The following is a 23,822-nucleotide window of genomic DNA, read 5'->3' as shown; positions in this document are numbered from 1 at the left end:
AATTCAGATTATTCCATTCCATTAAAAATACCAAATAATCAATTAATTAATTGTGCATTCTCCCCAGCATAGATCAAGGAGATTTTTCAATTACAACATTAAAAAAAAACATTATATCCCTCAAACTAGCATTATATTTACAGCATGACTGGTTTGTTCATTTCTCGACATCTTCCTTTTCACTGACATACTTCATTCCTACTTTGTCTCATGCAATCTCCTCCCTCCCATTCTTCTTGACATGGCAGTCTCCAAGGAATGCGTATTTTCTTTACCTTCTTTCTCCACGTTTCTCCATTTTTCCACAGATATAAAAAGAATAATACTGTCTGTTGCGTAAGCACACGTGTATACATTATTCTCCATTCATCCAACCCTCCAGAATCATTGCCTACGGTTTTGAGCCAATGCCAGCAGGTCAAGTATATGCAATCGCTTCATCTAATAACCTACAGCAACTCATATCACGCGAGATCACAAACTCAAAGTAAAAATATCTCACGCACTTAAAGCCAACGTGAAAATTGGTTGTGTGAGGGTGGTTTACTTTGTAGCACATTAAGATTTAGGTAGGCAATGATTTTAACTCTTGACTGCATCTTAAGGACTTCAGATACAATCTGGAGCATCAAAAAATGTAAATGTAAATTGTATCTTATGGGCCCGTTGAAGGTCAACATGTCCTGCTGTCTATAATTTGAGAATCAATTACAGTGTTGTTTAGCCAGCAGATAAAATGAAGTCATGAGGTCTTAGAGGCCAAAGTCACCTTCAGAACAGGACTTGTTGGGTCTGCATGGCGATGAGCTGGTGCTAGCAGATAAAAACAGGAGAACGTGGTGGGCTATGGCTCAGACAAAAGAAATGACCATGCGGTATAGTGATGGAACCCTTGTCTCATGTGCCCCTTCGAAGGAATCCAACATAATTCTCTTGTTCAACATGTTTAATACAGGGATGCAGCTCACTGCTAAGTAGAACATCATAAATAATTGCCGCTGAAAATGATGGAAGAGTCACAAACTATTACATAGTGTATGTACACTTATTGTGTGAGCACCCTCATACAACACTATTCCAACCAGCACAAAGGACATGCTCCAATGTTTACAAGTTTGTGAATAAGTGAAATCTGTAAGTAGAGTTTCATCAGAAAAACACAATAAATAAATACAACTATGGAGCACCTCAAAGAAATCAGCAAAATTTTATTCCCAAATCCCGACAATAATGCAGCCATTTTCCATATAATGTTCTTGACATTACATTGTCATAAGTGTTCAGAGTTATTTTTACAGGTATGTTTGACTTTACAAAAAACTACAGTTGAAGTTCACTCTAAAACTAAACAGACATAACAAAAGAATTACACTTATTGAATGTCAAATCCGTCAAAGACTTTGTTTCTTTCTTCGTTTTTGTTCACAAAAATCCCTAGCTCAAAGCTAACTCATAACGAATGAAAAACACCATTGACGAGCTAACGAAAATGACCATCAAACTTGCGGCACTTATATCTCTCAAACTAATGAATATTGGTAGACAAACGTTGTATAAACACATGCAAACAGGCAATATAACAATACTCTCAGCCGCATATTCTTCAAACTCTGTAGAAACCGAGTTATATTAACAATATTCAATCGTGACTTTTACTTTCTTTGTTACTGCAAGTCTTTATCTCATTGCTAGCACCACACTGCCCCTCAGAGGTCAAGATGTGCACAGCAGGAACGGCGATGCCAAATAGGCACACACAAACGGGGCAGTACAAGCATCTAACCCTCACTACATTATTCCTATCCACCATTACATTGTTGATAAAACTATACCCCAGATGCATTGCTGCACATGTGGAGAAACCAAATGCTGTTCCCATCATATACTGAAAAAAAATAACTAAATTCAACTTAAATTATTTTGCACTTTGAAAGTATAATTTGTCCATCCATCCATCCATCCATCTTCTACCGCTTATCCGAGGTCGGGTCGCGGGGGCAGTAGCTTTAGCAGGGACGCCCAGACTTCCCTTTCCCAAGCCACTTCATCCATCTCTTCCGGGGGGATCCCGAGGCGTTCCCAGGCCAGCAGAGAGACGTAGTCTCTCCAGCGTGTCCTGGGTCGTCCCCGGGGTCTCCTCCCGGTGGGACGTGCCCGGAACACCTCACCAAGGAGGCGTCCGGGATGCATCCGAATCAGATGCCACCTCATCTGGCTCCTCTCAATGTGAAGGAGCAACGGCTCTACTCTGAGATCCTCCCGGATAACCGAGCTTCTCACCCTAGTATAATTTGTATTCATTGTTTCTTGACAATATTTTTTATGGTTTTCGAATGTATTTTGTTTTTAATATATTCAATTGGAGAATATGATTATGTTTAAGTAAAGCAGTGGTTATGCTGCAATTTAAATAAATATTTGTGTTATTATTGGTTCTATTGAAGTTTATTTTTTAATTTTTTGAGAAGAGGTCAGACAGGTTCTCTGTGGATAGGAGGAGCTTCCAGAAGACTGGACCACTACAGTCAAGGTGATCAGAGAGACAGGCAGGTGAGTACTTGGTGTATCTTCTGGTAGGAAACAGGAAAAGGGGATTTGGCGGTGGAACCTCAAAGTACAGGAAATCATATAAGAGGTGGGCTGAGAAGAAGTGGGACACTGAGAGGACTGGGGAGAGGAGAAAGGAATAAATGGCGATGCAACGTAGGGGGAAGGTAGAGGTGGCAAAAGGCCAAACAAGAAGCATATGATGACATGTATGCCAGGTTGAACACTGAAGAAGGAGAAAATGAGCTAAACAGGTTGGTCAGACAGTTGATGGACAAGTACAGAGGTCAGAAGGAACTACATTGTGTCTTTGTAGATCTAGAAAAGGCCTATGACAGAGTACCCAGAGAGGAATTGTGGTACTGCATGTGGAAGTCTGGAGTGGCAGAGAAGTGTGCTAGAATACTACAGGACATGCATGGGGGCAGCAGAACAGCGGTGAGGTGTCCTATAGGTGTGACAGAGCAGTTAAAGGTGGAGGTGGGACCTCATCAGGGATCAGCCCTGAGCCCCTTCCTGTTTGCAGTGGTGATGGATAGGCTGACAGATGGGGTTAGAGTGGAATCCCCATAGACCATGATGTTCGCAGATGACTTTGTGATCTGGAGTGAAAGCAGGGAGCAGTTAGAGGAACAGTTTGAAAGGTGGGGGGCATGCACTGGAAAGGAGAGGAATGAAGATTAGCTGAAGTAAAACAGAATATATGTGCATAAATGACAGGGGTGGAGGGGGGAGAGTGAGGCTACAGGGAGAAGAGATAGTGAGAGTGGAGGACTTTATATACGTGGGGTCAACAGTCCAAAGCAATGGTGAGTATGGTAAGGAAGTGAAGAAAATTGGTCCGAGCAGGTTGGAATGGCTGGAGGAAGGTGTCAGGTGTGTTGTGTGCCAGAAGAGTCTCTGCTAGGATGAAGGGCAAAGTTTATAAAACAGTGGTGAGGATTAGAGACAGTGGCACTGAAGAAACAACAGGAAGCAGAGCTGGAGGTGGCCGAAATGAAGATGTTGAGGTTCGCTCTAGGAGTGACCAGGTTGGCTACGATTAGATATGAGCTCATCAGAGAGACAGCCAAGGTTAGATGTTTTTGAGACAAAGTTGGAGAGAGGAGACTTGAATTGTTTGGACACGGCCAGAGGAGAGATAATGAGTATATTGGTAGAAGGATGATGATGACGGAGCTGCCAGGCAAGAGAGTTGGAGGAAGACCAAAGAGAAGACTGATGATTTAGTTTTTCCTCATACCAACCTACCTGTTGCTCATTGTTCTCTGTTTGAGTAATACAACTTGATCAAGCCTTTTCTAACATTCCATACTACAAAAATAAGGAAAGTATGTATGATTATCTCTCTCTATCTGTTATTCGATAGGACCGAAAACGTTATCGGCCAAAACTCAAGGCTGCAATATTGCTATTGGATCGGAAGTGACAAAGCTAGATCGGGACTTCGCTAATGAATATGATGCCTTATTTTGTTCTGCAAAGTTGCCTACTTTATTCAATACCATGCAAAATGCTGGTCTTTAACCATAAAAGTCAAACGTATCAAACCATGACTTCACACACCACTGAGGGTGACTGGAGTTCATCTCATTGACAAAAGAAAGACCACCGACCACCATGGAGCCTCATTTGCAGGGGTCCTTGAGTGGATATATGTACAGCCGCACAGGTCCTGCAAGATGTCAGTGGGACAAAAATACACAAATGTAAACACAGTCATCTTAGATTACAGATATGTCCTGACAGTGTTTCCCTAAACTTGTTTTATGTACTGTAAATTCTACTCAAATAAGAGCAGGGAATGTGGGTTAGTTTGTAAGAAAATAATGTTCAAAAACGCACGGGCCTCTTTAGATGCAACCCCAAATCCAATGAAGTTGGGACGTTGGGTTAAACATAAATAAAAACAGAATACAATGATTTGCAAATCATGTTCAACCTATATTTAATTGAATACACTACAAAGACAAGATATTTCATGTTCATGCTTGATGTACAGTTTCAGCTGTTCAACAGTCCGGGGTCTCCGTTGTCGTATTTTACGCTTCATAATGCGCCACACATTTTCAGTGGGAGACAGGTCTGGACTGCAGGCAGGCCAGTCGAGTACCCCCACTCTTTTACTATGAAGCCACGCTGTTGTAACACGTGCAGAATGTGGTTTGGCATTGTCTTGCTGAAATAAGCAAGGGGGTCCATGAAAAAGACGTTGCTTGGATGGCAGCATATGTTTCTCCAAAACCTGTATGTACCTTTCAGCATTAATGGTGCCTTCACAGATGTGTAAGTTACCCATGCCATTGGCACTAACACAGCCCCATACCATCACAGATGCTGGCTTTTGAACTTTGCGTCCATAACAGTCCGGAAAGTACTTTTCCTCTTTGGCCCGGAGGACACGACGACCACAATTTCCAAAAACAATTTGAAATGTGGACTCGTCGGACCACAGAACACTTTTCCACTTTGCATCAGTCCATCTTATATGAGCTCAAGCACAGAGAAGCCGGTGGCATTTCTGGGTGTTGTTGATAAATGGCTATTGCTTTGCATCGTAGAGTTTCAAGTTGCACTTACGGATGTAGCACCGAACTATATTTACTGACATTGTTTTTCTGAAGTGCTCCTGAGCTCATGTGGTGATATCCTTTACACATTGATGTCGGTTTTTGATGGGATCGAAGGTCACAGGCATTCAATGTTGGTTTTAGGCTTTGCCGCTTACATGGAGTGATTTCTCCAGATTCTCTGAACCTTTTGATGATATTATGCACTGTAGATGATGAAATCCCTAATTTCCTTGCAATTGTACGTTGAGGAACATTGTCCTTAAACTGTTCGACTATTTTCTCACGCACTTGTTTACAAAGAGGTGAACCTCGTCCCATCTTTGCTTGTGAATGACTGAGCAATTCAGGGAAGCTCCTTTTATACCCAATCATGGCACCCACCTGTTCCCAATTAGCCTGTTCACCTGTGGGATGTTCCAAACAGGTGTTTGATGAGCATTCCTCAACTATCTCAGTCTTTTTTGCCACCTGTCCCAGCTTTTTTGGAACGTGTTGCAGCTATAAAATTCAAAGTTAATGATTATTTACAAAAAAAAATAAAGTTTATCAGTTTGAACATTAAATATCTTGTCTTTGTAGTGTATTCAATTAAATATAGGTTGAACATGATTTCCAAATCATTATATTCTGTTTTTATTTATGTTTAAAACAACGTCCCAACTTCATTGGAATTGGGGTTGTACATGACTTTGCTTGACTCTAATCTTGATCACCTGCTTAGGGTTATGCTATCTTTATAAATCTAACTACTGCATATGATATATTAAAGTCACCACGTATTTTATACAGGATGCTACAAAATCCTACCTCAGGTTTAATTTTTCCTATATAACTTCCCAACAATGTATCTCTGGTTCTTATATCCACAGCACCCACACTTCTACCACTACCATAATTTCACAAGATTTCAGCAGTAAGAACCACATCCTGTCTTCCAATGTTTTTTTTTTCCCAAAAAATCAGTATAAATTGCAGCAAAATCTAGTTTTCTCTCCTCCTATGCTCCTCTACACACAAAATGCCCAACACAGATAAAATATGAGTAATTGTGTTCCACTGATCATAAATGTCACTCCAGGCATTTTAATATTCAGATCCCATATAATACAGACGGAAATCTTACAATCCATCAAGTAGGGAGTTGCTTTTATTTTCTGACTTCATTCATTCTACGCTGTCCCATGTAACACATGCTATTCCATGCAAGTCTCCCAAAGGTATCAGCCAAACAAGACGCAACTGTGATTTACAATAGACGAGGACACTGTATTATTAACTGGACAGGCTCACAGCCTGGAGGCCAGAACATTACCTTCACACAGGGGTACATGCCACAGGCAGCTGTTGGTCTCTCGGTGTGGTAAAGCGACACATTGTAAAAGTGATAGATAGGGTGTGTGCTCGTAAGCTTTGAGTAAACTCAGTGTCCTGAGTATATCCAAATATATACTGGCTTTGGAAATGACCAATACATGAACAAAACCTCTCTTTTTAGCGTGAGAAATGCACACACTCTGCATAGAGTAAAACATTTGTCAAATAAATTAAAAAAATATACAAATAAGTGACCATATGCCACATACAGTTTTTACACCACAGTCTAACACACGCAGCAGAAGGAAGCTAATTCCTAAATAAGAAATGTGGGTAGAATAATCCCAACTGTGTGTGCACGATAAAACCACTAATGGTATCCGCAGTCCATTCAACACACAAACACATCTGATAATAAGCTAACAAGATAACCTAAATGCATGGGATAGATTGGAAAAATAACTGATCATGTTTGGTGTGAAGAGTGGTTTGAGGCAGGCCAGTTGGGCCCATCTCATTTGGCATCAAATCCCTTCCTAGCTCTGGCACAGTCCTCACCAGTGGCAGCTGGAAAGTGAGGCCATAGCCCTTTTGGTGATTGCAAAATTGGGAGCACCCCTGCGCATATAAATGACAGTTTGGCTGTAGCTTTAAAAAAAAAAAAAAAACACTAAACCCAATCTGTTCACTCCTATTTTGCCCTTATGGTGCGTCCCTCGAGGGCACGAGTTCAAATGCATTCGTGCTCCTTTATCTCCATTAAAATAGGGGACCCTCTGCTCACTGTCTTGCTCCTGATTCTCAGCTGAAACCTCAGACTCCCTCCTGCCTTCTTTCATTGTTGTGCTCTATTCCTCTTTCTGCACTACACTCATCTGCACTACACTCATCCAAGGAAATTATAGGCCACCTCCATTTATAAGAAAGGCCTACTTTGGTCTACCATACATCCATCCATTTTCCGTACCACTTATCCTCACTAGGGTCATAGACAAGCTGGAGCCTATCCCTGCTGATTCTGTGCAAGAAGCAGGGTACACCCTGAACTGGTCGCCAGCAAATCGCAGGGCACATAGAAATAAACAACCATTCCCACACATATGCGTGCGTGCATGCGACCATAGCAGCTTTAAAACGTACTTCTATGTGTGGAAGATTGTTATACCTGACAATATCCTTGTCTTGCTTCAAATTCATACAAATGATCAATAATTATAATTAGCCATACTACTATTACATTATACTATGTTAACTGGTCATGTCAACTTTTTTTTTTTGGTCAACACCATCTCCCCATATTAATCCCAATTTTATTTCATACAGTATACTAATTGGGACATCCGCAATGGGTCGATGAGGCCATAGTGCTGATTTAACTGGGCTGCAGCAGGGGGTTGATTAAAGCCCATAATAATCCTGTGGACATGTTCCTAAAAACATTTTTGGGAACAAGTCAGCGGTCCCATCTATTGACCACCTGATCAAACATATACACAGCCAAACCAGGGCAATGACAATAGTTGGTCGCTGTATAATTATCTTTGCCAATTCTGCTGTCAAAATCTATTGGAATCGTTTAACAATGATATGAAGCAGTTTGGTATCTGTGACACAATTCAAATAAATAAAACAAAATAGCAAGTCAGCATTCAAACAAAGGAATGCAAGCAGGGATGGGGTTACTCCCCTCCCTCTGGTGGTGCTTATTTTCCCCTTATCTCTGATTCAAATAGTTCCCCTCACTTTTCATTACGGATTAGCTTTTTCATTAAGCTTCTGTAAGTGACATACTCTTCTGCCAAATTGTTTGGATTTCATAATCTGAACCAAAAAAAAACAATAATCTGATTTTACTTTTGAGATGCAGAATTACAATATATCATTGCACAGCAATGTAAAGTGCTCTAAAGAATAATAAAATAATAATAATTAAAATAACACTTTAAAATAATTGTATTTCCAAAATCTCCAGGAATGATTACAAGGGATGGAAACAACACATTAATAGACATGTAATGTTCACCACCACCACAGATGCAATTGGTTCCTAGTTGGTCCATATACCACAAGGAAATGATCACTGTATTTTACATAATTCTACTTTCTAATGAACTAACAATCCAAAGGCAATCGACACCTAACCTCCCACTGAGGTTAAAACCCAAGCAAAGTCAGCAAAGAAATACAATCACTTAAAAAATATATATTACCGTAATTTCCGTGTATAATCTGCACCCATGTATAATATGCACCCCCAAAGTTGACATCAAAATTCTGGAAAACACTTCTCCCTATGAATAATCCATTTTTACAATGCATGATTTTGCTTCCACCCATATGATCAAAACATGAAGTATTATCTGTATTTTGTTTTCTTTCAAATAATTAAGCACTTTATTTGAACACGTAATTCTTTTTATTTACTTGCTCTTATTTTGAAATTCACAGCCCTACTTTTATTGAGTAAATGAGAAAACACACAGTTGTGCTCATATGTTTGATTACCCTGGGAGAATTTGTAAGATGGGTACAATTCTTTAAAGAAAACGAAGCGCCAGGCGAAACACATTTAATTTTATTTCAATGGGATTCAATTTAAACTGTCAAGCATTTCAGACAAGCATTATCATTAAACAAAACATAACCATAAATAAATTAATGATGGTTATTGTTCAGTCATCAGTCGTATTTAAAAAAAACAATATTTCACAAATTCTGCCAGGGTATGTAAACTTATGAGCACACCTATACATACATATATGCAGTCATACGTACCACTGTAATATTGGAATGAAAGTGTAGGCTATACCTTTTTCCTAACCTCTAGGTGGCTGTGGCATATTAGAATGAAAGTGTACTGCTTTTTCATAACCTCTAGATGGTGGCATACATTTATAAATGTGAAAGTTTTTCCATCTTCCCCTATGTATGTATAATGCGCACTATTGACTTAACATTTTTTCGGGGGGAAAAAAATGTGTATTATACACGAGAAAGTACGGTTTTATTTTTCTTTGCGACAGAAAATAGGTTAAGTCAGCAGACAGTAGGCTATAGTAAGCATGTATGTTTGACATTTTTATGTCATATCCGCAAATAGACACAGTCTTGATTTAATTAGTCTTCTCAGCATGACAACAATATAAGAGAAACAGCGAAAATGTTCAACAAAAGTAAATACAAGGAGGTCTACTCTGTTTGCTGTCACTTACAACAGAATGGACACTTTCTGTCATCATTTACATGCAAAATGTCACCTTCTCTCTTTGCAACCACAAAGAAGGTTTTTATGCGCTGTACTGCGATGTGCTTCACAAACATTTTCTTCCCGGCTATGAGATGCACAGTGAAAAAGTGAGAGGATCTTCAATGCATTTTGCCTCTGGTGGATTCTCCACATCTCTCTCTTTTATGCACCACTGGTCCACTGTAATTTGTGTATCCAGACTATAGTATGTAGGCTTTGTTTTCATTGCACCGAAATGAGGCAGCACATGCTGTTTGAAAAGGGGCTCAGGCTACGGAAGTTGTAATTACTGACAAGCCTTCATGATTGGGCTTTTCAATGCTGAGCGCTATAGTGTTGTGGGAATGTATTAATGTTAAATAAATGCATGTAGTGTGCCAAACTGGATAGAGAGAGGGTGAAATATGGATTACACCGAAAACGGCGTGGGAACAAGCATCGACACTGAAACGAGATGGTGGGATCTGCATACAATTCAATCCTGGCCCTGTTCCACAGGCAGCCATTTTTGTTAAGTGACCCACATACTGAAAGCCCGCCATCTTTCATAAACTGGGACACGTATCCCCTGATGCATAGGTATGAACAATCAGCCTGACAGATAGGTAGTTGCTCCTCCTTAACCCTGGCAAGTGCTGACTGATGCGTCCCTCACATCCTTCCAACTTTCTTCCAATCTCTTCTCTTCCTTACTGTACTCCTCTCCCCAGCCCCCTTCTCCAACTAGACTCCTGTCCACGGGTGCCCTCTCTTCTTCTCTCACCCTCCCAGAGGCTAATGTTTAGTTGTTTGCAGTGTGCGCAAACACACACAGAAACACACACACTTCTACCCATCAATTATCTGCCTACTCTTCTTTTGGCTACTTCACTTCCCTTTCTCTATACTAAGAACACCCCCACCCAAACCCCCCCAGCCTGCACATACATGTTCTTTGTAGTCCCCTTCACTCCCACCTCCCACCCTAAGGGCAGCTGAGTGCCCTCACCCAAACACACACATAGTGCCAGATGTCCCAAAAGTTGAGGCCACGCAAAATTAACAAAAGGAACAATAGAAATGAGACTTTGAGGATTATTGAATGTTTCTGACCTCTCTTATTTCCAAGCTTTTAATGCCACGTAACAATCAGTAAGAAAATATCACAGGATTCTAGTTGTAAAGCGACATATACACAATAATAATAGAGCAGTATTTGCAGTTGCGACATGGCATTTATGAAAAATCATACAAATTTGTGGTTTTATTTGGTACACAATCTACAACAACGGATCCTGATATGATACAGTGGGAATGATTAAAGTGGATTAAAACAGGGAGAGGATTCAAAGATTTCTTGTGTAAGCTTGCAATATTACTCTTCATTTTTGCTATCCCGCCTACACATTGTGATGCAGAAGCACACTCAAAGATCAGAATTTACAGTTCTAAGCTGTACTGTAGTGAGCACGACTGAACCACTTTGTAAAATAATGGCTGTACTTTCTTGGTGGCTGGGCCTCTAATCAAATATGGCTCTTCTATTAACAGTCTGTGGCATTACTACTGAATATACTGTAGGCTCAACTGACCAAAGAGCGTACAAGATACTGTGTTCAGGGGAAATTCAAACACACTCCCGCTGACTGACAGATTAACTGTTGTAGACCCCGGACCTAAGAACTGACCTTCTTTACTACTCAGCTGTCATGCATTTAGTCTTGGCAAGTCTCAAAGTTTATTGCCTCATGTGGGTTAAGAGGCCAAAATTAGAGGAATGGTTTGGGGCAATTGCTTCCCAGATATACACTTCATGCAGATGGCTCAACAGGCTGGCATGCACCATCTAACGGCCCGCATGAGCAGCATTTAAATGAGCTAACTGCAACCTGCTCTAGCCAATCAGGCATAAGAACTGGAGGTCCTTTTCAACTGCTCCCCAGTGCCACATGTCTGGAGGCTCACAAGGGTCACACTGCCAGGGCACAGGGCAACCTTTCCTCCCAGACATGGTTTGCTTAGGAGGAGGAGGCAGGCCGCCCAAGTGTAATGCTGTGCATCAATCTGGGGCAAGACAGCTGGTAATAACACTTAACATAGAAGCAGCCCAACAGCCAGAGAGGAGAATATGGAGGCGGACAGAGGAGTTGCAGACAAAGAAACAGGGAAGAATGCCTTAATGCCTGTCCAAGAAGGGCTGTTAATTACCTCTCACCAAAACAAGTTCATATTAACTGCATAACTATTAGGATGATGCGATTAGGCCTAGGGGAGAAGGAGTAAATTCATCGTAACTTGTGGACTTTAAAAAGTAAACTTTGCACAATATTTGTTGGTGAGACTGTGTGAAATGGGTGAACATCAGCACTCTGTAGACGTTCTGCACTTGCTTCACATCAAAAGTAAATTTGCAGACCTTCAGGTGATTCAACTCTTGTAAAGCTGGAGGCATCAAGAGAAGGGGCAGAAAGCAGAAAAGGTGACAGTGTGTCAATGTTTTCCGCAAGGCTGTACTACAAAGTCTGACAAGGATTATTGTCTTTATGTGTACCAGTTCACTTGTGCACCCAAAAACTTGACAGAACATTCCATAAGTAAGCCTCTGTTTTCATTTCAAATATCTGATACACATGCACACACACATAGTCAGTGGATATACAGTACAATGTCTAATACCCCTGTTCACATGCCAGGTTTTTGTAAATAAAAAAAAAAATGAATTAAAAGTGGTCCCTGTACTACTCAATTGAAAAAAAATAAGTCTATTAAAGAGGGGGAATAAAAATTAGACTTTACACCGATTTGATCAGCCTGATCGGTATCGGCCGATAATTAGCATTTTATGCTGATCGGCTTTAAAGAAATTTACTCTGTGTCGCCGTCGTATACAGTGTATTCGAATCCAAAAGCTAGTTTATTTTTAGCCTTGTCGCGTGTCTTTTGACGTATTACTGTAAATATCTGACCACAAACAAAGTTATTTACAACAAAAAAAAACATGTCGGTGTTGTGGGACAGACAACACGTAATGCCCGGATCAGACTACAATACAAATTTGGTCTTTCGCGATTGCACTATGTCAGACTACTGCAATAAAATCTTGTATTCCGATACCACCGCATCCCATATTTTATGATCACTGGGCTTCATCTTGTCAACTCAAACGCTACCGGATACACTCGTTGCCACGGCCACGACAACAATAATGGATTGCACCATGTGTTTATAAAACAAAGCAAAGCAGCGCATTTGTAGCGCATTTCATACACAAGGTAACTCAATGTGCTTTACATGATTAAAAGCATTGAAAAACAAAGAAAAAAACAGCTTATAAACATTTAAAACAAAGAGGGAAAAAAATTCAAACAATACAATTAAAACAGCGTACAGTGCAAGAAATAGCATTTAAAAGTGGAAATGCTCTAAAAAGCATGGGAAAAAGCATTGTGACTAATTGGGGCTGACGTCACTTCTGTTGGTAACTTATTCCATTTGTGTGCTGCATAATAACTAAATGCTGCTTCACCATGTTTGCTTTGGACTCTGTGCTCCACTATTTGACCTGAGTCTGTCGATCTCAGAGCCCTACTGGGTTTATATGCCATTAGCATTTCATTCATGTATTCCGGACCTAAACCGTTTAGTGATTTATAGACCAGTAGCAGAACTTTAAAATCTATTCTAAAGCTGACTGGAAGCCAGTGTAAAGACTTTAGAATTGGAGTAATATGCTCTGACCTCTTTGTTCTGGTCAGAACCCGAGCTGCAGCATTCTGAATGAGCTGCAGCTGTTTAATGCTCTTTTTAGGGAGTCCAGTCAGAAGACCATTACAATAATCAAGTCTACTTGAGATAAAAGCATGGATGAGATTCTCCTGGTCTGCTTGACACATGCAAGCCTTAAGACCAAATGGGGAAAAACGAGTGTTGGTGGTCACCGGTGCTCGGGAGAGGATGTTCGTTTAAGGCTTGCGTGAGGTATGTTCACGTACTTTTAATACGATACAGCTCGCAAGCAGGCAACAAAACGTTATGTAGCCTAGCAAGCTAGTGCTAGCATTAACGGTTGTAAGCGAACAGGCAGGCGTTCTGTCGAATCATGCTCTAAACCTTTGGTGTGTGTGAAGTAATTTAATTACAGTAAAGTAATTTAAATACAGTAAGTTACCACCCATTATTTCTGTCATGTTATAATGTTGGTTTGACCTGACTGATTAGAATACACGATCTGACATGAGCAGTGATTTCCAACCTTCATGGAGCCAAGGCACATATTTTTCAATTGAAAAATCTCACGGCACACCAACAAACAAAAATGTCATAAAAAGTGGATACATTAATTACTGAATGTACTTCCTTCCATCTAATAGAAGATCATTCATTTGTTTTGTCTGTCACTATGCCTCACTGGCATAAATTGATGAACAAAGATACATTTACTGTAAGTATACTTTTTTGAGCAATTAAGTACACAAGTATATACAGTAAATGAACAAGTCATTTAAATAGACACATCATTGCTCCATCTTGTGATCGGATCGATGTTCAGTTATTGTTTTTTTAAACTCGGTGATCGGCCCCAAAAATCCTGATCGTGTAAAGCCTAGTAAAAATAATCAACAGTGATAAAGTGCGCACACCCTCTTTTAACTGGGGATGTGGCCATGTTCAGAATTAAACAATCACATGCAAACTAATGTTAGAGTGTCTCTGATTAACCCCAAATAAAGTTCAGCTTTTCTAGTTGGCTTTTCCTGACATTTTTGTCGTAAAATCTTACAGCAACTTCCACAGCATCAGAGATATTTCATTGTTTATGGGTATCAGTCAGGAGAAGGGTACAAAATAATTTCCAAGGCATTAAATAAACCATGGAACACAGTTAAGACAGTCATCATCCAGTGGAGGAAATATAGCACAACACACAAGACACAGAACACAGCATTACCAAGAACTGGACGTCCCTCTAAAACGGGTGAAAAGATGTGACGAAAACTGGTCAGGGAGGCCGCAAAGAGGCTGACAGCAACATTGGAGCTACCAGCATTTCTGGCAAATACTGGCTGTTAAATTCAAGTGACAATCTTCCACCTTCTTCATTGGCCTTGGCCAATGGGGTAGGGTGGCAAAATGGAAACCTTATCTTACAAAGAAAAATAACGAAGTCTGGCAACATTTTGCAAAAACAAATCTCCCAAACACATGTACGTACATCTTCTCGGGTATCAAAAAGATTGGGAACCACTGATGTGGAGTGACAAATTAGAGTGAGAGCACTACAGCCTGACAGTCAGCCTCGTTGAGATGGGGGCTTCCTTAAACTCTACTCTACGCAGTAAACTATGGATTCAAGTTCACAATGTACCACGCAATTGTTTTACTTGACCTTGACCTCAAAAGTGTCTTTGAATGAAGAACAATCTTTTTGAGGAGGTTGAGGTTACACCAATTCCACACCTCCAGAGGTCTGCTAAGCTACCAATTTTAGACCTCTGCAGCCAGAAGGAGTCTGAGTGAATGGTTGGTCATGCTTGTCTCATGTTTCTACCAGAGCGGCCAAGGTGAAAATGTCGGTCTATAGAGTGCAAAATGATCCAGCTGTATATTGTATTTTACATTTAACCTCAATGGCATTTTAAATTGCTATGACTGCAATGTTCTGTTTTTCCTCTTTGACCACTGGGTAGTTTGGTCTTAAAAAACAGCACAAATTCTGGTGCAAAAGTCATGCATTTGTATTCAAACACCTAAGTGAGTGTACTTTCAGTGTTTTAAATGTTTATAAGCTGTTTTTTTTCTTTCTGTTTAAATCTTTTAATCATGTAGAGCACATTGAGTTACCTTGTGTATGAAATGCGCTATATAAATAAATTTGCTTTGCTTTGCTTTCAAAGGAATCTTTGGAAGGAGATCCTTGGGCTAAGTCAATCCACCAACAGGTGACCAATTTAAAACCACCTACCATGTCTCAGTTACTTTCTTGGTTGGATACTCTGCATTAAAACAATTTGAAAGAAAAATCTTGGTAGACGGGTTGTACCGATACTTTAAACAGAAAAACAATGGTTGACAAATATCCATCCATCCATTTTCCGTACCGCTTATCCTCACTAGGGTCGCAGCCACGGGGAGAACATGCAAACCCCACACAGGCGAGATCAGGTTTGAATTTGGTCCTCAGAACTTTGAGGCAGATGTGATAACCAGTCAAATTTTCTATACAAATCTAAATTAAAAGTGACAGAGAGACAGTTCCATTTTATGTTACAAAGTGAAAAAGTAATAAAAATAGTGCAACACAAGTTCACGAGCAAATTTACTGTTTATTAAAATGACAGTAAGTCCATGTTTGTTGGAAATGTTATAATTTTGGTCATCACTAGGAAACATGAATGGAAAGACAGTTAACATTTACCTTTCACTGCTTCAAAAATGTTACTGCTCCAGCAAGGTAGTTTCATGCCAACACCTGCAACTTTAATTTAATATGAATCCAGCATCTGTTGGCCACTGAACAACTGCAGGAAAATCTGAGTTATTTTTAAAATTACTCAATAAGAGTGCAGTGCCCATTACTTTACTAATGAACTAAACCTACTTCCTTAAATTAACCTAACGATTAATTAATAAAGTCTATTTATATAAAAAGTGAAGAACATGATTTTTATTTTCATCATATAGTAATGGTGGTTGTGTTTTAGCATGTAAGGGCTGGAGGTCTCCGCACAATGTAGGGAGTCCCACCCTAGCCTAGATGCTCAGTGCTTTGCCATGTTGCCATGTCTCTATACTATCGCTATACTGTTAAGGCCTCTTTATTCTCCCGCACGACAACGGCCGCATTGCATCAACGGCCCCTCTGCGTCACTTGACGTGCACACGGCAAAACTTGTTGCTCCACGTAGAATGCCGCGGAGATCATCTCTCGTGATTGGTCCGTTTTAGTCACATGCTGTGATGACGTACTCAGCGTTCCCCTTGGTTCCACATACCACCTACGCCGCCGCCTTCTTAATTGATTTTGCAGCATAATTAAACGTATCATCTGGTCATCTAGGTCCATTTATTCTATCAGACACTGTTCCACAGTCGCCATTGTTGTTGCTTTGTTCCTTGTTACGGAAAGTAAAAGGGCTATACATATAAAATTTGATTTGATTTTGATGATTTGATAGCTGTCACTGATGGTGTAGTGGTACACTTGCCTGACTTTGGTGCGGGCAGAGTGGGTTCAGTTCCCACTCAGTGACGGTGTGAATGAGAGTACGAATGGTTGTCCGTGTCTATATGTGTCCTGCGACTGACTGGCGACCAGTTCATGGTGTAGTCCGCCTTTTGCCCAAAGTCCGCTGGGATAGGCTCCGGCGCCCTGCGACCCTAACCAGGATAAGCGATATTGAAAATGGATGGATGGATTTGATAGCTGGGATAGGCTCCAGCACACCCACGACCTTAGTAGCAAGCGGTACAGAAAATGGATGGATGGATGGATGGATTTGAATATACAACTCAAGTCTCATTAATGTACTGTATACATACAAAGTCACAGTGAGTTAGCATCATAGACATTTCTGCTTCATAAGTGACATTTTTCATGTTCCTATTGTGTGCAAATGGCTTTTAAGCAATGAGCATGTTACGTACAGTATGTCTGATGGTGTATGAGCACCCTATGTTTGAATGAAGGGCAAGGGAGGAGTCGTCTACAAGGGGAAAGTAATGATACCATGCTGCACAACCCATGCCGCTTTCTGTTTTCAAATTGCACTAATTGCACCTCATGTTACTGAAAGAGCACTGATTTAGCTCTCTGGGCTAATTAAAATGAATAAACACAATTAGCTTTGAGGGCAACAGCACCCCTGTTCATGCACATAATTTCCCCTTTCCTCTTTGCAACGACACTCACTTCAGATAAGTTGTTATGAGCCGTGTTGCTGCGTCAAAAGCATTGTGACTAATTGGAAAGCACTTGAGGCCACCCAAATGGCCCCCAATTTGGATTTGATTGAACTGAACAAAGCAAAGCTATGAAAAAGTGTGACCATTAAATTGCAAGCATAAAACCAAAAGGAAATAAATTATTTGCAATATTGTATCATGGAACCTCTGAACAGTCCGTGAGGTTGTAGAATTTGGAATTGTACATGTTAAAAAACGCCCCTTAAATCACACAAACCAGAGTTTCAAAAGCTGAACTGCGTCTCTATATCCATCATTGTGTTACATTTTATTATAAATAGTGGTTAAGTACATTACACTTGTGTAGTATGCAACACGACTCAACTTAGCATCACACATTTGACTGTAAACTAAATACTGATTGCTTTGCTTGACATATTGATACTAACGGTGGTCTATTTATGTTAACTTACCCATTCCACTTTTATGAAAGTTATTGTTAAAATGTGACTTAAAACACTGTGTACACACTTAATCAAGGTCTTGTGTTGGTGACAGTTTTACCCTAGAAGAGATTATTTTTATTTCTAGTATTTCCTAAATGTAAAGAAATCAGAGGTCACCCAGCTTCCTGGAATTGATGGTGGTTGACCTCCATTGCTTTATTTACATTGTGGTTACTGTGGTTACTCTTTTTTGGGGGCTCATCATTATTTGCATTTTTCTCAGTCTGTGAGTGTTTTTGTGAAGATATGAAGTTGCTTTACTCTCCGTCAGTTTCAATTTCTTTGCCCATTTGATTAAAAATGGAGTGTAGTCACGCTTCTGTTGAGGTAGTGCAAACTTAACAAACAGTTTGCAAAATAATAATTCCAAAGAAAATGAATTTTAAAACCCAGAAGACGGTCTCACTTAAAGACTTCTGTTAACTTGACAAAGGCGGGCGGGGGGTGACAAACAAAGACATCATATGCGGGGTACAATTCAATTAGCTTTTCCATAAACTCCAAGGGAAGGAGCTCTGGGGAGGAATCAAAAGTTTTTCCTCCAATAAAACGGGTTTTCAAGGATGTAATGTTCTCACTCTTCCACTCTTCATTACCTCTGCCTGCAAGGTTGGAGCTTATAAATGCATTGATCTGCTATTTCTTTTCAGCAAGATAAGAGATTTAAAAAACACAAATGGCGCTGCAACCCTTTTGTCTCTCTTTCCCACGTATTTGACAGTGATCAGGGGTGATAAATTGTTAAGTCAAGGGTGCATTAAAAATCCACAACAACACTTGACGCACAAGCCTCTATGTGTACGTGATGGCCATTTACTGTGAAGGACAAGAGTTCTTGTTACTGACCATTAACATGCGACTCTCATCAGAAGACGAAGTGTTATTTTTTTATACAAGCTAGCAGGTTGACTGAATACTGGAATGCAAGACAGATGAGCTGGCATTAAAAGCAAATAGGTAAAACATCCATTGTAGTTTGAAATAAAACATTCCTCATCCATTCAGTCAAGACCTGGAGGCAATAAATTTATTCTGACATTATTCCTCCTAGCATTTTCTGCTTGACCCTTCTCCATTCCAAGGTACTTCCCTGTTGTTTTAATTACAGTCAGAGACAAAAGTGACTGTGTTTGAGCTATTCTGCATGTCAACATTGTACCAAATGAGTTGAGTTATTCTTTTTATAGCTTGCAGTTGCTATTGGGGAGAAGGGCTGTTTGTAGCCGTGGGAGGGCTTAGCATTAAATGTTATGATCAAATTAAGATCGACTGCAATTCAAACTGGAATCGTTTGAATTTGTCTAACTTAAAAAAATAAAATAAAACAACAAAAAATCATGCCCAAGTCTGGCCTGGGGCTATATCTATGTATATCTAACTTTTCAGCACGATTTGATAAAAGTTACTTCTCTAGGCAAAGACCGTTTTTAAAAAACACAAAAGATAACTCATAATGCAAAACTCCCAGAAAGACTCATACACGACCTTCATTTCAGTAAAATATCACTGCACTAACAGCTTATTAACGCAGAGGTTCCCTAAAATTACTACTGTACTGTTTGACACTTCACTTTTACAGCTTGAAAATGCCCTATAAAAGTTTACAGTTTACTTGGGGTCCAATAATTAGTCCAATAATTTGTCTTGAAAATGAATACGACAACAGAGACCGTTGACTGTTGAGCAACTGAAGTTGTACATCAAGAAGAATGGGAACTAATTCACCTACAAAGCCTCAACAATTAGTGTCCTCAGTTCCCAAATGCTTATTGAGTGTTGTTAAAAGGAAAGGTGATGTAATGCAGTGCTAAACATGTCTCTGTCCCAGCTTAGTTGGAAGCAGGCATCCAATTCAAAATGAGAGAATATTGGCAAAAAACAATAAAAAAAATTATTTAAAAAAGTTAACCAGTTTGAACATTAAATATCTTGTCTTTGTACTGCATTCAATTGAATATAGGTTGAAAAGGATTTACACGGTTTTTAAATTAAATTACACAACGTCCCAATATTATTCAAGTTTTATGCCAATGCATTTTGTATCTATACCCAACCAGTCCGTTCGGAGAAAATAAATTCATTCTTTTCAGCTCGAAACTGAGCACCGTGGACAACTGCGTCCAGCCGCAGTCCACTCACATTCTGTGGATAAAACGGTCCTCGCCAATGTTTCCACCAATTTCTATATATGTACACACTGTTACCAATATAAAGTTCACCCACGAAATCAAAACGTGACATTTAGGGACTTAATGAGGCAAAAAAGTTAACTTACTTGAACTCTTCGTGATAAGTATGAGACACCCCCCCCTTACGGGGGGCCTTTAAAATCCGTGCGTTTCTCTGTGAGTAAACGGTCGTATTTCTTCAGGAAAAGCGATCGTGTGTATCCTTCTTGGAAGAAGCAAACGGTATGTTCCACTTTTATTTTGGCAAAGTAGTCAATAACGAAAGGAGAGAGTGGCGTAGATAAACACAATTTCCTTCTCCGATCACAGGCTCCGAGGCAGAATCTTCTCAGTGAGAGAAACCCAAAAGTAACACAAAAATAACCCACGGTAATCCGTGCGCAACAACGCCGCGCGTGGATCTCCAAACGTCTCCTTTCTGCTTCTTTCGTTATCTCCACGTCGCAGGTTTGGAGTCTTTTCTTCCCAAATCCACCTCGCACGGACCGACTGGGGGTTGGGAGACAGGAGTCAAATGCCCCCCTCTCACCGCCGCCGCCAGCCTCCTCCTCCTCCTCCTCCTCCTTCTCCTCCTCCCCCAGTCTGAATGAAAATACGGATCCCTGTGCTGCGTTCACTGGCACCTCATAAACCTCGTCCCATCTGCTGTCTTCAGTTGTTAAGTCAACCAGTTGGTGCGTTCAAGTACCTTGAAAGTTTCCCCTTCAGTGTTCGTTCTATAAAACCGCTATATAAACATGTTAAATTAATACATCTCTGCGTCTTTCAATCACAACAGCAAAATTAATGGTAGAAGACTCGATTTTGGTTGTGGTTTTGCATTGTATCTTATTACATTATGCAAAAGTACATGATAATGATATGGCTAGAACAGTAAGTGTATTTCTTACATGTATCATGACTAGGCAAAAATGAAGTTGGGACGTTGTGTTAAACATAAATAAATACAGAATACAATGATTTGCAAATCATGTTCGATCTATATTTAATTGAATACACTACAAATACAAGATATTTAATGTTCAAGCTGATTAACTTTATTGTTTTTAGCAAATAATCATTAACTTGGAATTTTATGGCTGCAACACGTTCCAAAAAAGATGGGACTGGGTCATGTTTAGCACTGTGTTACATCACTTTTTCTTTTAACAACATTCAATAAAAGTTTGGGAACTGAGGACACTAATTGTTGAAGCTTTGTAGGTGGAATTCTCTCCCATTCTTGCTTGATGTACAGCTTCAGCTGTTCAACAGTCCGGGGTCTCCGTTGTCGTATTTTACGCTTCATAATGAGCCACGCATTTTCAAAGCGAGACCGGTCTGGACTGCAGGCAGGCCAGTCTTGTACCCGCACTCTTTTACTATGAAGCCACGCTGTTGTAACACGTGCAGAATGTGGTTTGGCATTGTCTTGCTGAAATAAGCAAGGGCGTCCATGAAAAAGACGTTGCTTGGATGGCAGGATGTTTCTCCAAAACCTGTATGTACCTTTCAGCATTAATGGTGCCTTCACAGATGTGTAAGTTACCCATGCCATTGGCACTAACACAGCCCCATACCATCACAGATGCTGGCTTTTTACTTTGCGTCCGGATGGTTCTTTTCCTCTTTGGCCCGGAGGAGACGACGTCCACAATTTCCAAAAACAATTTGAAATGTGGACTCTTCGGACCACAGAACACTTTTCCACTTTGCATCAGTCCATCTTAGATAAGTTCGGGCCCAGAGAAGCCGGCGTCATTTCTGGGTGTTGTTGATAAATGGCTTTTGCTTTGTATAGTGGAGTTTCAACTTGCATTTACGGATGTAGCGCCAAACTGTATTTTCTGATGTTGTTTTTTTTAAGTGTTCCTGAGCCCATGTGGTAATATTCTGATTATTTGCTAAAAACATTCAAGTTTATCTGTTTGAACATTAAATATCTTGTCTTTGTAGTGTATTCAATTAAATATAGGTTGAACATGATTTGCAAATCATTGTATTCTGTTTTTATTTGTTTAACACAACGTCCCAACTTCATTGGAATTGGGTTGTACTAGAAAAAGTTGCTTTGGTAAATTATGTCCGCTTTAAACAACATTTCAGTTCAACTTCATGCTGCTCATTCGTTTTGTTCCAAGTGAGAAGAAATGGGAGCTCACATGGGGGTATAAAGCAGCTCTGATTGGCTGTTTCAATTTGAATTTGACCAGTGATAGCTGTTGTTTGTAGTCTCCAGCAAGGGGGAGGTCAGAAACATAGTCGGACTCAGGAGGCATCCATTGCAGCATGATCTCAGCGTCATCTCCCACTAACCACTTTATATCTAAAAATAAATAACAGCCATTGTAACGCAGTTGAAATATAAAGCCAAGTTACTCCTCGTAATACCCATTTACTGCATACACTTTACAATGGAAAAGGACTGTTATGCTTACCTGAACAACACAACCTGGCTGTGACAAAGTTAATGGAACATTCTGGATGAACTACACACAACTAGAAAGAAAAAAAGAAATTCAACAGTCCATAAAGGGAGCTACAATTTATGACTGCATTAAATGAAAGGCCCAATCGAAGGGAGTGCATGGCAATATATTTTGTGTGAACGTTTCGAGGAATGCAGATTAACGGATGGGAAGATGCCATCTTTATAGTGGCAGTCTTTGCTTTTGGCAGAAAGCCACTCGGAGCCACAAGCAATCCTCCACTGTCCTCTATCTGCTCTTTATTCAAAAGCCTGTGTGACATCTAACACACCATAAAGAGGTGTAAAAAAGGCGTGAGGGGCTCTGATCAATTTAACTACTACCAAAGAAAAAGTGGTATTTATATTACGTAGGTTCCTCCCTTGGCTTCTTATTTATACCACAGCCCCTGATTTAATCTGGCTGGTAAATATTAGCAGCAAACCAGAGGTCTCACTGTCATTCCCCTGGTGGTGTGAGCCTTAACATGGTAAATTTCACTTTGGTAGGGAAATGCACTCAGTGACCGAGGTTAGTGCTTTGGAAGGATAAAAAGAGCACTTACTGCCTGCCATGTGCAATCCATAACAGAATAATGAGACTCCTTTACAGCAAGGGCTCGCTCTCGCGCTGCTTTTTGTTTTTCTTGTGAGAGTTCATAAATGCCATGTAAATGCAGAGACTGAGAGAGAGTGCTCAAGGGAAAGTGTTCAATCATTGATTTCGTGTTACAGATTCATGTAACAGCATGGAGATGCCTTTAGTTAAGCTAGTGAAACAACCAGCCTTTCCAGCACCGTGGACCAGTAACACACGACTGTAACTCCACTGAGTAAATGAGAGTGTAGGTGTGTGTGTGTGTGTGTGTGTGTGTGTGAGAGAGAGTGTGCGCGCACTTGTGTGAAATGTACGTATCTGAAGTCACACTTACTGCAACAAATATCTCATGAATAGGCAAATCGCTTGTGTATCCCCTCACTTATACTCTCGGCCTGTAGACTTTTATATTGTACATAATTAATGACACCACATTTCAGTTGTACAGCCGGTTTCACAGCCCTTGTCCTGCATGCTTCTTCTCGTGTCCTTGTCCTGTTCCATCTTGTCCTGTCCTTTAC

At 40.2% G+C, this 23,822-nt stretch overlaps 1 protein-coding gene across 11 annotated transcripts in view; it reads right to left on the bottom strand.

Moving 5' to 3' along the window:
* The window catches only part of ptprsa (protein tyrosine phosphatase receptor type Sa), a 295,610-nt gene that overhangs the window by 184,010 nt on the left and 87,778 nt on the right, over positions 1 to 23,822 (bottom strand). The window contains exons 1-2 of one of the 11 annotated variants that reach the window (XM_061778232.1): positions 20,344 to 20,792; positions 4,114 to 4,222 (exon numbers count right to left, since the gene is read on the bottom strand). The exons of 9 other annotated variants lie outside the window; for them this stretch is intronic. The gene's annotated coding sequence lies outside the window, so the exon portion shown is untranslated. Of the gene's footprint in view, positions 1 to 4,113; positions 4,223 to 20,343; positions 20,793 to 23,822 lie in introns of those variants that run through there. One more of the 11 variants, XM_061778231.1, reaches the window with a different exon arrangement.

The sequence above is a fragment of the Phyllopteryx taeniolatus genome, chromosome 7 (assembly GCF_024500385.1).
Source record: "Phyllopteryx taeniolatus isolate TA_2022b chromosome 7, UOR_Ptae_1.2, whole genome shotgun sequence".
In the NCBI taxonomy this organism is placed as follows: Eukaryota; Metazoa; Chordata; class Actinopteri; order Syngnathiformes; family Syngnathidae; genus Phyllopteryx; species Phyllopteryx taeniolatus.
Note: the sequence above shows the minus strand (reverse complement) of the source record. Positions and strands in the feature narration are given on the sequence as shown.